We start from the raw sequence: 12,672 nt of genomic DNA, 5'->3' as shown, positions 1-12,672 counted from the left end.
AAACTCTTGCGTTTTGTACACATATTTAATTACACAAACAAAGTTTAATTTCAAGTGTTATATTATTTCTGTACTTTTAAAACTATGACAAGTGAGCCATCATATGGAGTGGGTAGGTACTGTAGTTATCAAAGGCCAAGTTTACCTGGATACTAACTGTATTATTATCATGCCGCGATCAAAAGGGATTAGAAATGACAGATTTCCATAGACTTACGTCTAAATCAATATGGATTGACAGCTATCTCAATCCCTTTTTAATTGCGATTCAGTAATTATAGACGTGTATTAAGTATAGGTACTAAACTCCTAATAAGCCTTCCACCACTTCACGTCTTTTATTCACTTCTTGTATTCGTCGTCGTAAATTTAAGAGTAACACGCGTATTCGGGACACGAGATAATCACAAGATCTAGAGACGATATAGAGATCAACTGGATTTACATTAGATATCGACTAGATGTGACTTGGATATCTAAGTCATAACTTGTCGAAATCGTTCAAGAGGACCTCCAGAATCGCGGAAACGTCAAAATTGACATATCTATCTTACAAATATCTTTAAATTATCCATATCGTAACTTGTTGAGGTCTAGTAGAGATCTAATTCATTTCCCGAATCGGGGCGTTAGACTCTTGTCGGTGTAGCTCTCTCCATTTGACTCTATCCAGGGCCGCCTCCTTGATATTACTTGTATTATTTTGCTCAAAAAATTGTTTGACACGACAATCATGGCTGTTTTCTACCATCGCAGCATCGCATGCGAAATAAAGGAATATTTTTCATGGTAGAACAATATGGAGCTCTTCAAGAAACAAGTGTATGTACAGGCTCTTAGGCACTGATACCTCTAATTACCGCTTACCATCGGTGGGTAGTATGCTTGTTTTACACTGATGTTCGAGTATTAAAAAATCATTTTAAATTAAATACCTTGTATCTGGGATAGGAAGGCATTGTGTCAGGGGAAAACGTACTGAACATATTCTATAAAAAAATGCACCTGCTGAACTCTAAAGAAATTAGATAAAACGCGTGAGTGTTCTACTTTCTAATAAAAATACCTACGTGATCTGGATTATCTAAAATAAATTAATCATCAGTTGTGTGAGTGGCGCCGGAGTGGCGGAGGTGACAAGTCATAACAATCGTACAACCGGGGAGGCTGGGCCGCGTCGGCACCGTGATAAACACCCGTCGAATAAGAGTGACATTCCATTTCCAACTGCAGCTGCAATACTGTTCATTTTACTATGGAAACGCGTCGCTGTCATTGTCAATTTGCATAGAAAATGAACAGTATTGCAGCTGCAGTTGGAAATTGAATGTCACTTTAAGGCTTCCGACAAATAAACAACAAGGTTTATTGGTGCTCCACCCGAGGCTATAATTTATTGGGGTTTATCTTTTTCTGAAAGAATATTTAGCCCTAGGAATAATTCAATAAAAGTGTAGTACATTTTCATTGAGTTTAGGAAACGTTATGATGAATCACTGACATTATCTTCAATTTAAGTACAACATAAATATAGGTACATACCCATTAAAGATAAATAAAATGAACACAATAGGTGTATCTTTATATATGACCGTTTTGGAATCCTCGACGGCGAACATGTACTTTATCACGGGTGTCATTTTCTAGGTTCTCATGGGACAGATTCTAAAAACTAATGACATTACTTAACTGGTGAAGATGAAGATGTTCGGGACCACTAGTTATTGAATATAGCACAATATTATAGTTCCATTTTTAGTATTGGACCTAATATATACAAATTAGTTAAGTTAAATTTACTTAAAAATATTTGGAAATAACATTTAGGTATGTATTTTAAAGTAGTCCAACAACATTTTGAATCTTCAACTATTTAAAAATCATCTTCAGTAATAGCAAATTTTAATTAAAGTCGTATCGTGTCATTTTCACTCAACGTACTCTAACCTGCTGTTTTTTATTGTTGTGCGTAAATACTTTTCTAATTTACAACTATGTCGACAGTTTCTTTAGTTTTGATAGGTAAAAACAAATAATTGTTGTCAGGCAACTTTGCTCACGTCTTAGGTTCGATCTGTTTTATAACGAGATGGCTAAAATTAATGTAATAATGTCTTACCTACAGAATTATTACTAATGGTCCAAATTTATTTTAATTAGACCACTCAAAATGATGTCTAGGACATTTATATCTCTATGTCCGTGACACTTAGTGTCATAGTTTAAATTATCTGATTACGATTCGGTAGATATTATACCTACACGTTTTTATTCTTAAGGACATATTTTAATTTCAGACGGCTGAGTTATCGTAAGAACAATAACATTTTGAGACCTTCAATGCGTGTAAAGTAGGTGACACATTTTTTAATCGCCAGCATTGTACGAGTACCGTTTACAATAGCGGGATGATAACTTGTCGCATGGCCCGAGTGTACGTCAACAATCAAGTGATTGACGGAGAGAAATTAACTTCACTGGCTTGATATTCCTCTGATTGATTTTTATTAAATATTGTTTTAGTTGTGATTTAAAGCGTTTTTTAATTAACTGGCGTAAATTGAAATATATCAACTTAAATATACAATTATTATTGCGTATTTTTTGTATGCTAATAGTCTTTCTACCGACCGTAAAATAAATACGCAAATAAACATAATAAAATTAATAAACCACAACCAAAAGGACAAAACTCGACCTGTGTTTCGCCTTTCTACAAGGCACCATCAAGAGATGTTGACGGTCTGGCGTACGACCGTGTGGAAATATTATTTGCTAGAATAAAATCATTTATATTATTTTAACCTTGACTAATACGTAATGCGCCATGCATCTCTACCATACGTTCCCTAAACTGCACAGACACGCAATACGAGTATAGTCTATCTATTCGGCAATCGCTATTGTTTAATTCTGTATATTTTCGCAAATATAAAAGAATACTTAATCAATTTGTACAGGTTTACGAGTATAACACCAACCGACAGAATCGACGATCTTATATTTGTAAATAATATTGATAGTTTACCGAAGTCACAAATATGATTACAGTATCTGCGTAAAAGATAAAACTTTTACTCGATCAAAACTGTTATTTCATCGTTTATCACAGCTCAGAGCAAGTTGTAAACAGTATAATGGTTCGATTAAATAATCAGAGCGGCGAAATTTATCTTATTTTGCTGTCTCCGTGACTGAAAATATCGGAAGTTCCATTTACGTTCCCTCTAATAACACCTCTTCTTCTTCCTCGCTTATTCGTCCGCTTGACAACTGATCAACAACAGAGGGGAAACTAGGCCTTATTGGGATTAGTCCGGTTTCCTCACGATGTTTTCCTTCACCGAAAGCGACTTGTAAATATCAAATGATATTTCGTACATATGTTCCGAAAAACTCATTGGTACGAGCCGGGGTTTGAACCCGTGACCTCCGGATTGCAAGTCGCACGCTCTTACCGCTAGGCCACCAGCGCTTCGTATTTCCTCTAATAACACCATTAACATTTATTGAACTTACTACGACTGTAGCCAGGTGTATAGGGTTAAAATGTAACATAAGTGAATCCTACAAAATACCTACATTAGTCATTCAAATCTCTACCTTAGTATCTGGACAAGAAGATTCCGATTGTAATCTAAATAATATCCATATTTACTGGCACTAGTCCGTAATATTGCCATTGTTACGTAGGTATTGGAGGTTCGTATGTCGCTACGTGGAAGCGGTGATGCGGGCCGTGTCGAAACGTAATGTGTTCCCGGGAGCTCGGACACGTAACCCCATGTGCTCGTGTTACATCCAATTTGAGTGACTGATGGTATACCCTATGAGTAGCTTGACGATCGAATTGGTCTCTGAGAAATGATGCACCGGTTGGTTTCAGAATTTCTTTTACAAAGACATGCGACGCGATTCGAAAAATGATTTAGAGATTCACTAGATATAAAATAGTAAAGATATGTGACGTTCCACGGCAAAAGGTACCTTATGGCGGCCGGCGCTTACGCTATTATTAACGCCGCTCCAATATTCAGCCGGGGTAATGGTACCTTTTGCCGTGGAACGTCACATATCTTTACTATTTCATATCTAGTGAATCTGTAAGTCATTTCCCGAGTGTTGTTCTTGCAAACATGATAATTATGTCCTGTAAAAAATTTAGTTGTTTATTATCGAGTGCACTTTGAAGTCGCGTCAGTATCAAGATGATACTTTATTAGCCTCTTGCTTTGCTCATAGTTTTCTTTTAATGTAGTTGTTATAGGTATATAGGAAAGAAAAAGTGACCAAGGCTTCCAGGGCCCAGAGCTGGCATCGAACCTGCATTTGATGAGCGTGCTAGTATTTATACAATAAAGCATCTAAATATAAAAGTTCACGTGTCTAATACTAAGTATCCCATGAGTCGTGGCAAAAGCCGGGACAACGCGTAAGATTATGATGACGTATTACGATAATGCAACGTGGTTATTAAGGCACCTTAAGTTAATGTTGCACTTTGGACATGCCAGTAATGCTAATTTATTGCGAAAGAACGCGCTGAGATGTTTTGCACTGTTGCATTTTATTACCTCGTTTAGGATGACGTGATGAAAACTTAAATACATTGTTTAAAAAAGGTATTTTAAAGTAAATTTAAGTCTGTGAAAAGTGTCTGTAGGTACTTAATTTCTTTAAGAGAAGAACACTTCGCAAACGTATATTGTTTTTTTCGGGTTAGGGTTTGAAATTAAATAATTTAGATATTAATTTCAGTTTTAAAAATGCAACCTAATTTCAATAATGCCATGTAGTTATGGTAAGAAGAGACGTTGTACGAGTAACAGCAACACGAATAGGGAATGCAAATCGGTTATTTTGGGTTATTTTTTGTATGGAAATAATCGGTTATTAACCAAAATCGCGGTTATTTCCATACAAAAAATAACCGATTTGCATTCCCTAAACACGAAGGATTTATTTACTATGATTGTCATAAACAAATATGTATATAACACTTTAAACTCTAGCGTTTTGTACACATATTTAATTACACATACAGGTCTACCGCTATATAATTTAATGATTGAATTTAAGGTAAAAACAATGAAATTATATCGCGGTAGATCCGTTTGTGTAATTAAATATATGAACAAATATGATTGACATACCTGCACATAAGTAATACTGATGATTCATTAAAATAACTTAATGTCAATTTTGAGACCCAAAAGAAATCGCAAAATTTGTGATCATAATCAAACCTAAACGAAGGAAATATTTGAGTAATAGATACTTCTTAATTCAATATCTTGTGTCATATCTGATAGTTTGGCCTACTGAACATGATGGTAACTTTCCGCTTTAAATACTTCGGGCTTTTTCAGGTAAAACACGGAAAACTGAATGTACTTTAGACAAATGGACCACACGATACAAAGGTTGTCGTGGAAAAATACGGAAGGAGTCTACTCGTATTCTACTGACAATAAATTCGTATCTACTACTAATATTCAGTGAATGTAAACAAAGCAATCAGCTAGTATCGTATGTCTCACGTGCCATCAATTTAACACTGCTGCGAAACGATTGATATGAGGTGGTTCGTTACTCACTACTCATAAAACTGAACACCATATAGCATGATCGGAATCTGCATTAATTTTTAGGGTTCCGTACCCAAAGGGTAAAAACGGAACAATTTTACTGACGGCGCGATTCGGGAAATGAATTAGAGATGCACTAGATGTGAAATAGTAAAGATATGTGACGTTCCACGGCAAAAGGTACCATTGCCCCGGCTGAATATTGGAGCGGCGTTAATAAATAGCATAAGCGCCAGCTGCCATAAGGTATATTTTGTCGTGGAACGTCACATATCTTTACTATTTCATATCTAGTGAATCTCTAATTCACTTTCCGAATCGCGCCCCGTGAGACTACTGTCCGTCTGTCTGTCACCAGGCTGTATCTCATGACCCGTGATAGCTAGACAGTTGACATTTTCACAGACTGTGTATTTCCGTTGCCGCTATAAAAACAAATAGGTACTAAAAAGTACGGAACCCTTGGTGGGCGAGTCCGACTCGTCCGGTTTTTGTTTAGTTAGCTTGAGCCTTGAAGGTTCTTCAGGATGTAAAGGCAATATTAACCTACACCCTTTTGTTATCGCTTTCGCCACTAATGCGTTATACCTCGTTTTTAATAGCATTAAGAAAAGACTACACGGTTGTGACGTGTATTTTTATTGAAAAACAAGTCACAGCAATCGTGTCGCTTAACTTCAAACTGGGGTACATCCATTCGACCTCTCAGCAAATATCTACCCTGCCGGCCTAGCCAAGGTTACAATCGCTATCGCTTCGACAACGAAAAGCATTATGTTTATCTATCACTCTTCCTTATTAGTGGGACAGTGACAGTTGCGTTGCGATCGCTACAGAGCGTAAGCGATTGGCATCTTGGCTACGCGGCCTGTTACCTTTTCTTAATACCAAAATCGCATACCTAATCTGACAGATGGATTTACCCGAGTTTGTAATTCAGCGACTCAATCATGTAATAATTATATAGCATATTCATTTACATTCTTTTGGTTTCATAGGTAATAATTACTTTTTTATAAAAGTGTATACGGATAAGAATATACGGGGTATAGACATAAACGCATTGAGGCGTCGTGTTTAATCGAATGCTTAATCGATTTCGTACTACGTAATACGAGTAGATATGTAGGTTTATGGGTAATTTCTGTAGTAAGTTAAGTTATGTATAATACGCTCTTACTCTTAAGATAATATTTGAGTGTTTGCCTGTGACGCATTGTTTAGTAATAATTTAAATTACGTCAATTATGTCAGAAGGCAGCTGCCTGCTGATACGGTCGTTCGAAATCTGCGTATTTTGTGTGAATGGCTACGCAGACATATTTCTTTAGACTCCGCATTATTAAGTGTGACGCTCTTACGATTGTAATGTGTTACGTTACGCCGCAAGTTGAGTTCCTCAGTCATCATCAGCATATTACACCATTTTGTGGAATAATAGCCCACATTTTTTGAGTTCAACTTCTAGAACTCAATTTTTGTTAGCCATCTATGTAATCATATCCATGTATTGTATGTTGGTATGTGTGTGTCGTTTTCGTAGCGTAGGTTTCGTTAGCGTAGAGTCGAAACTACATATCTACTGAGGTGTCAGTAAATTCGTCTTAAAGGCGCTGCTTTAAGATGATGTTGCTTTATTTATTCGTGTTAAAATAAGTAAATAAGGAGGTTCTCTACGCAAAAAGAAATTTCATCTATGTATTTCCAAGAATACGATTTGTAATACATAGTTGTCAAATCTAAAAGGAGCACTTGCAATCATATGCTCTGGAAATATCGATACGGACAAAGTACGGGAGGATTTATTTTATAATTATGCTTTATCTAGTAGCCAGGTGATCTGTGGGCTGGGGTCAACGGCCTGTTTAGAGCGGAGTGAGCGTTACGCAGGCGCGACCGATCGATAAAGGAGTTGCGTAAGCGCCGAGCAAGCCCTCAGGTACTTAGTTTAAGGGCTGCTGCCTAACTACGTTTTACAAAAATTAAAAAAAAAGTTATTTCGTAAGAAATTCATTCCCAAATTCTAAATTTTGTTCGTTAAAGTATTTTTTTCTTCAACTTGTTGTATTCGCAAACTAGTCTAAAATGGGCAATAAAGCGTCGAAGTCGTAGTTTATCTCCTTTTGTGAATTAATGAGTTTTTTTATCAGTTCATTCTTGAAACAATTTTATATCACGTGTTTTAAATTTGATTCAAAGAGGTGTCTCGACTAAACCATTAATTTAGTGTTATGTTCATATGAGTTATTTTTATTTGCATTGATATCGTCATAGGTTTTTTTTCTAATTTACCGATACCGACATTTACATATAGATACCGTCAAGAACTCTATAGGTAAATTTTTTGGGTGGTATACAATAAAAGTTATAATAACAGTACAGTCAGTATCTATTAGGTAGGCAATAGCACAACAAAAGTACACACACAAAAGTGCATAGTGCGATTATTCAACACAACAAATCTGTAGCCATTTTACCATAAGTTTGTTACAAAACCTAAAAGTACAACTTAAATAGCGACAATAATATTTTATTACCGAAGTATCTTACTCATATATTTTTTTCACCGTATCTTACTTATACACTATCAGCTCACAGAACTGTAACGATAACAAAATATGCTCTAATTCTAACACAAAAGCTGACGTCATCCCAAATTGACGTTGTACTACATACTCATAGGTTAACCGATAACCTCCTTATGTAAGCCAATCTACTGCGTTGCCGAAATTAGCGGATAATACCAGTGACAATTCAGGGTCCTAGCTAAATTGGTTGTTCAATACTTAGGCTACAGCATTTCCAATTTAGCAAGAACCCTAAAAGGCATAACAATCCCCTGTGGTGACTGTACAATAACCGAGAAGAAGGTAAGTATTTAGATATGAAACACCTGTGTGAGAGATGATATGAAACAAACGCAAGTGAATGATGAGATGATGGGTGACAGAGAGGTATGGAAAAGAAAGACATGCTGCGCCGACCCCAAGTGAATGGGACAATGGCAAGAGAATGATGACTATTAACATATCAATACCGAACATGGATAAGCCTAAAGTATAGTATTTTAAGTACTACTCGTACTGCTAATCTGGAAAAAAATATAGTGTCTTCTTTTCGTAATCATCGCTACTTACGTATCAATATCCCTTATACAGGGCCTTGGGGCTTCGGAATCCAGGGCTCGATTCTACTCGCTAAACTGAGCTACTTTTATTATTCAATTGAATTCAATATTTTTTTTCCTTTATTCTCGATAGAACTTCTCACTCAATTCAATTCAATATTTTTATTTCGAATAAAAAATCCATATTATTGTTAGTACAAGCAACACTTATAAATCTATGTTAATAATAAAAAGAACATAAAAACAAAAAAATAATCATTACTTATTTACAACTAAAAGCGGCGTGGTGCGGCGACCGGCGGCGCGTGCAGCCGCACCCAGCGCGCGAACATAGGCCAGTCCCAGCGCTGCGCCAGCACGTTTAGAATACTGTTTGGGCTGTGGCGAAGACGGTCGACTAATGACGCACAATTATGGCACCACCCCGAAATCCCAAAAAATCATTTTAGTTTTTCATACATTTTGGCTGATCAAATATCGACGTTTTCTATGGAAAAGCCATAAAATTTTCCCCTATTTTATGATTGGTCCCATAGTAAAAGTAGCTTAGTTTAGCGAGTAAAATCAAGCCCTGGAATTAAAGCCCGATGGTCAGACACATACTGTAAAACAAAGTACCTAGTAGTATAGTTTTTACCTATCAATAGAGTGATTATTGATGAATATGAAGGTTTAAGCAGATTTAAGTATTGAAGTATTATAATTGGTTAAGGTTCCACCCGTGCGAAGCCGGGGCGGGTCGCTAGTAATAATATAGTTAGGTAGCGCCAACCGCCATAAGGTACGTTTTGCTGTGGAACGTCACATATCTTTACTATATCGTATCTAGTTAATCTCTAATTTATTTTCCGAATCGAGCCGATAGCAAAGTTTTTATCAATCATCATTATCATCCCACGCTGACGAAGTCGCGGCCAGAATTACTATATGTGTCATCTGCAGCAGCCATTTTATAGAATAAGTATCAAGGTTATCTGGCTATGTGTAAAATATTTTACAAACTATAAGTAGGTAGGTACAGTGCCTAATTATGCCACTGTATAAAAAAATAATTTCATGCTCTCCATAATTTCATTATATGTATACTTCAAATGCCTGTCTTATACATAGAATCCCGTTATATTATATTATATACTTTATTTATAGCATTGTCGTTATTTCTTCTCATATCATATATGTATATATGATAAGTAGGTAATGTGAAGGCAAAAATTATCGTATGTATTTTTGTGTCTTAATATTACTACAAAGAGCTAATATGCTGCTAGATAATAGATCTGCAGTGATTTTTGAGTATTTATTTAGGTACTTTTAAACCGTCAGTAAGTAGCTACGAATCCGCTCGCATAAAACTAGTTAAACGCACTACCAACCAAGCCCTTCCACACCCAATTTCACCTCAACACGTTTACAAATTAGTTGTTTAATAGATTTTATTCAATGCGTTCTGTCGTTACAAACATCGGAACATATAAACAGTCACGTTTACTAATATTATTGGTGACAGGATTGCAGGATTTCTATTATTAACATACCTTATGTAATCGAAGTAGGTATCTTAACAAAGATCTACATAATGTAGATGACATTAATGAAGTCTTTAATTGCTAGTTTATGTATTTTTATAATTTATGATGACGCCAGGCCAGTCGAACGATGTCTCGCAATCAAGAACATCAGATGCAAAAACCAGCGGGGCACCTTCAAGATATCTATTTTTGATACCTAGGTCACCTTAAAGATAAATGTGACGATAAGCTAAAATCTTATTAATGAATAAATGCAACTCTAGGTATGTATACAAGTGTACACGCTGTAGGCAAATGTGAATCAATTTGTTTAAACGTAAATGGAAAACAATTTGACAATGTACTTAAAAATGCGGCATTTTTTTAAGATAGCCGCGTATGCTTGATCTTCCAAAGATTTTTTTTAATGCGCGTACTGCGACGCTCAGTGAAAATCCGCTTAAGAATAAATGCAACTCTAGGTAGGTACACTGTACAAGTGTACACATTGTAGGCAAATGTAAATCAAATATTTGTTTAAACGGAACTGGATAACAGTATGACAATGTATGTAGGTACTTAAAAATGCGGCATTTTTGTAGATAGGCGCGAATGCTTGATCTTCCAATGTTTTTTTATTGATACGCGGACTGTAAGTATCAAAGTACCTATCATGTTCGGCTTTTGCGCAGTTTAGTGATCGTAATTTGGTTATTGATCTGGACCTCTTATTGCGTCAGGCCAACAGTATCTTAGGAAAATTACTGATAAGTTATGCAGTTATCGTAACGTTAGACTAATTACTGATTATAAGAGGGGCATTGCTCTAAGCACACTTGAGATAATTCCAAGGATACTTTAGCAGTTTTACATAATAGGTATGTGTTATTCCTCAGTAAGATGATAATTCTAGACTATTAAAAATACCTTACTCATATACCATAAAACTTGTTTACAGTACATATGGTGCTACTTAACCGCACTAATGCCGCACGTGCCTATATCAAAAATTTAAAGGGCCTGTAAAACTGTGTACAATACACGTGCGAATTTTCGACTTTTCGCACTTATCGTAACTAGCGACACGCCTTGGCTTCGCACGGGTTAACTAATTTTAATACAGTAAATACACCTAAACTTTCTTCAAAAATCACTCTATATTGATAGGTGAAGACCGCGTGAAAATCCGTTCAGTAGTTTTTGAGTTTATCGCGAACAAACACAGACAGACGCGGCGGGGACTTTGGTTTATGAGGTGTAGTGTAAGTAGTGATGTACCTACTATTCTAATTTAAAATATTTTATTCTCGGAAAAAATATATTTATTTTCGAAAGCTTTACTACATATTATACGATTTCATGTTATTTCAACAATAAATTTACGAATTTATTAGGCGCCTATACCTAACATAAGTGGTTCAAAAGTGCTTTTTTACCCCCAGAAAATATGAGGGAGTGGAGCTTTTTGTATGGGGTGAAATTAAGTTTTTAATTTTTCTCGGGAGAATTATAATCTGCAGCTAGAAAGACATGCAATAGCACTCCATTTTTTATTTGATAAAAGACAAAACATACACGCAGACAGAGTAACGCCGATAAGAATCTTGACCCAAGTACTACAATACCTTAATCCTGTAAATCTAGGTACGATGTCATTAACCATCAGTACCTACTCGTAATATAAGCAAACATAATCACGTGTGTAAGATACATAATTAAATCCGCTTCTTAATTAGGTATGTCCATTTCTCCTTGAATTGTGGGTGACATTGCTGTTAGCTCTTTATCACCAATTAAATGGCGTATAATTACTGAATAGTAATTACATAACTAACTAAACTCGTACAATTAGCAACGTAAACATTCTCTTACGAATACACTACGATAATATTGTTATTGTTAGCGGTTTCTTCAGTAGAGATGAAGTTCGTACAAAGGTCGTAATTGTGTAATAATCTCACCAAAACATACCAGTACATAAGAACCAAGAAGTGCATGCCTATTTTAGTAATCGGTAAAACTATTCACCTTACTGCCTTGCTTTGGTGCAAAAAAAATAAGTTGAAAATTCAAATTTATTAAATTATCGTGTAGGTAAGTGGGCAAATGTGTGTAGCAGTAATCGGTTTTATGCAACACTATTATCTAGTGACAAACTATTACAAGTATTGACACGTACCTATCATTGTAACGTGACTCAAACCTATCTTATATTACGCTAGCAAAGGATTTTAAGCACTGATTCACGCCTTACAAAGGTGAAAGAGGCAAGATTAACAACACAAGCTGACATTTACGATATTTGACGATGCATAGCGGGAAATTCTCCGTAATACGTAACACAATTACAAATAACCACAAATCGTATTACAAACCCGGGTTATTGAACTCTTGTTGTTTAATTGATATTTTGCCGCGCAAAGTAATCCAAGCCCCCATAACTTAACTT

General features: G+C 35.8%; 1 long non-coding RNA gene across 1 annotated transcript in view; it reads left to right on the top strand.

Annotated features, from left to right (window-relative positions):
- The window catches only part of LOC134665109 (uncharacterized), a 347,418-nt gene that overhangs the window by 258,737 nt on the left and 76,009 nt on the right, over positions 1 to 12,672 (top strand). The gene's annotated exons all lie outside the window — the stretch shown is intronic.

Source organism: Cydia fagiglandana, chromosome 6, assembly GCF_963556715.1.
Source record: "Cydia fagiglandana chromosome 6, ilCydFagi1.1, whole genome shotgun sequence".
Lineage (NCBI taxonomy): Eukaryota > Metazoa > Arthropoda > Insecta > Lepidoptera > Tortricidae > Cydia > Cydia fagiglandana.
Note: the sequence above shows the minus strand (reverse complement) of the source record. Positions and strands in the feature narration are given on the sequence as shown.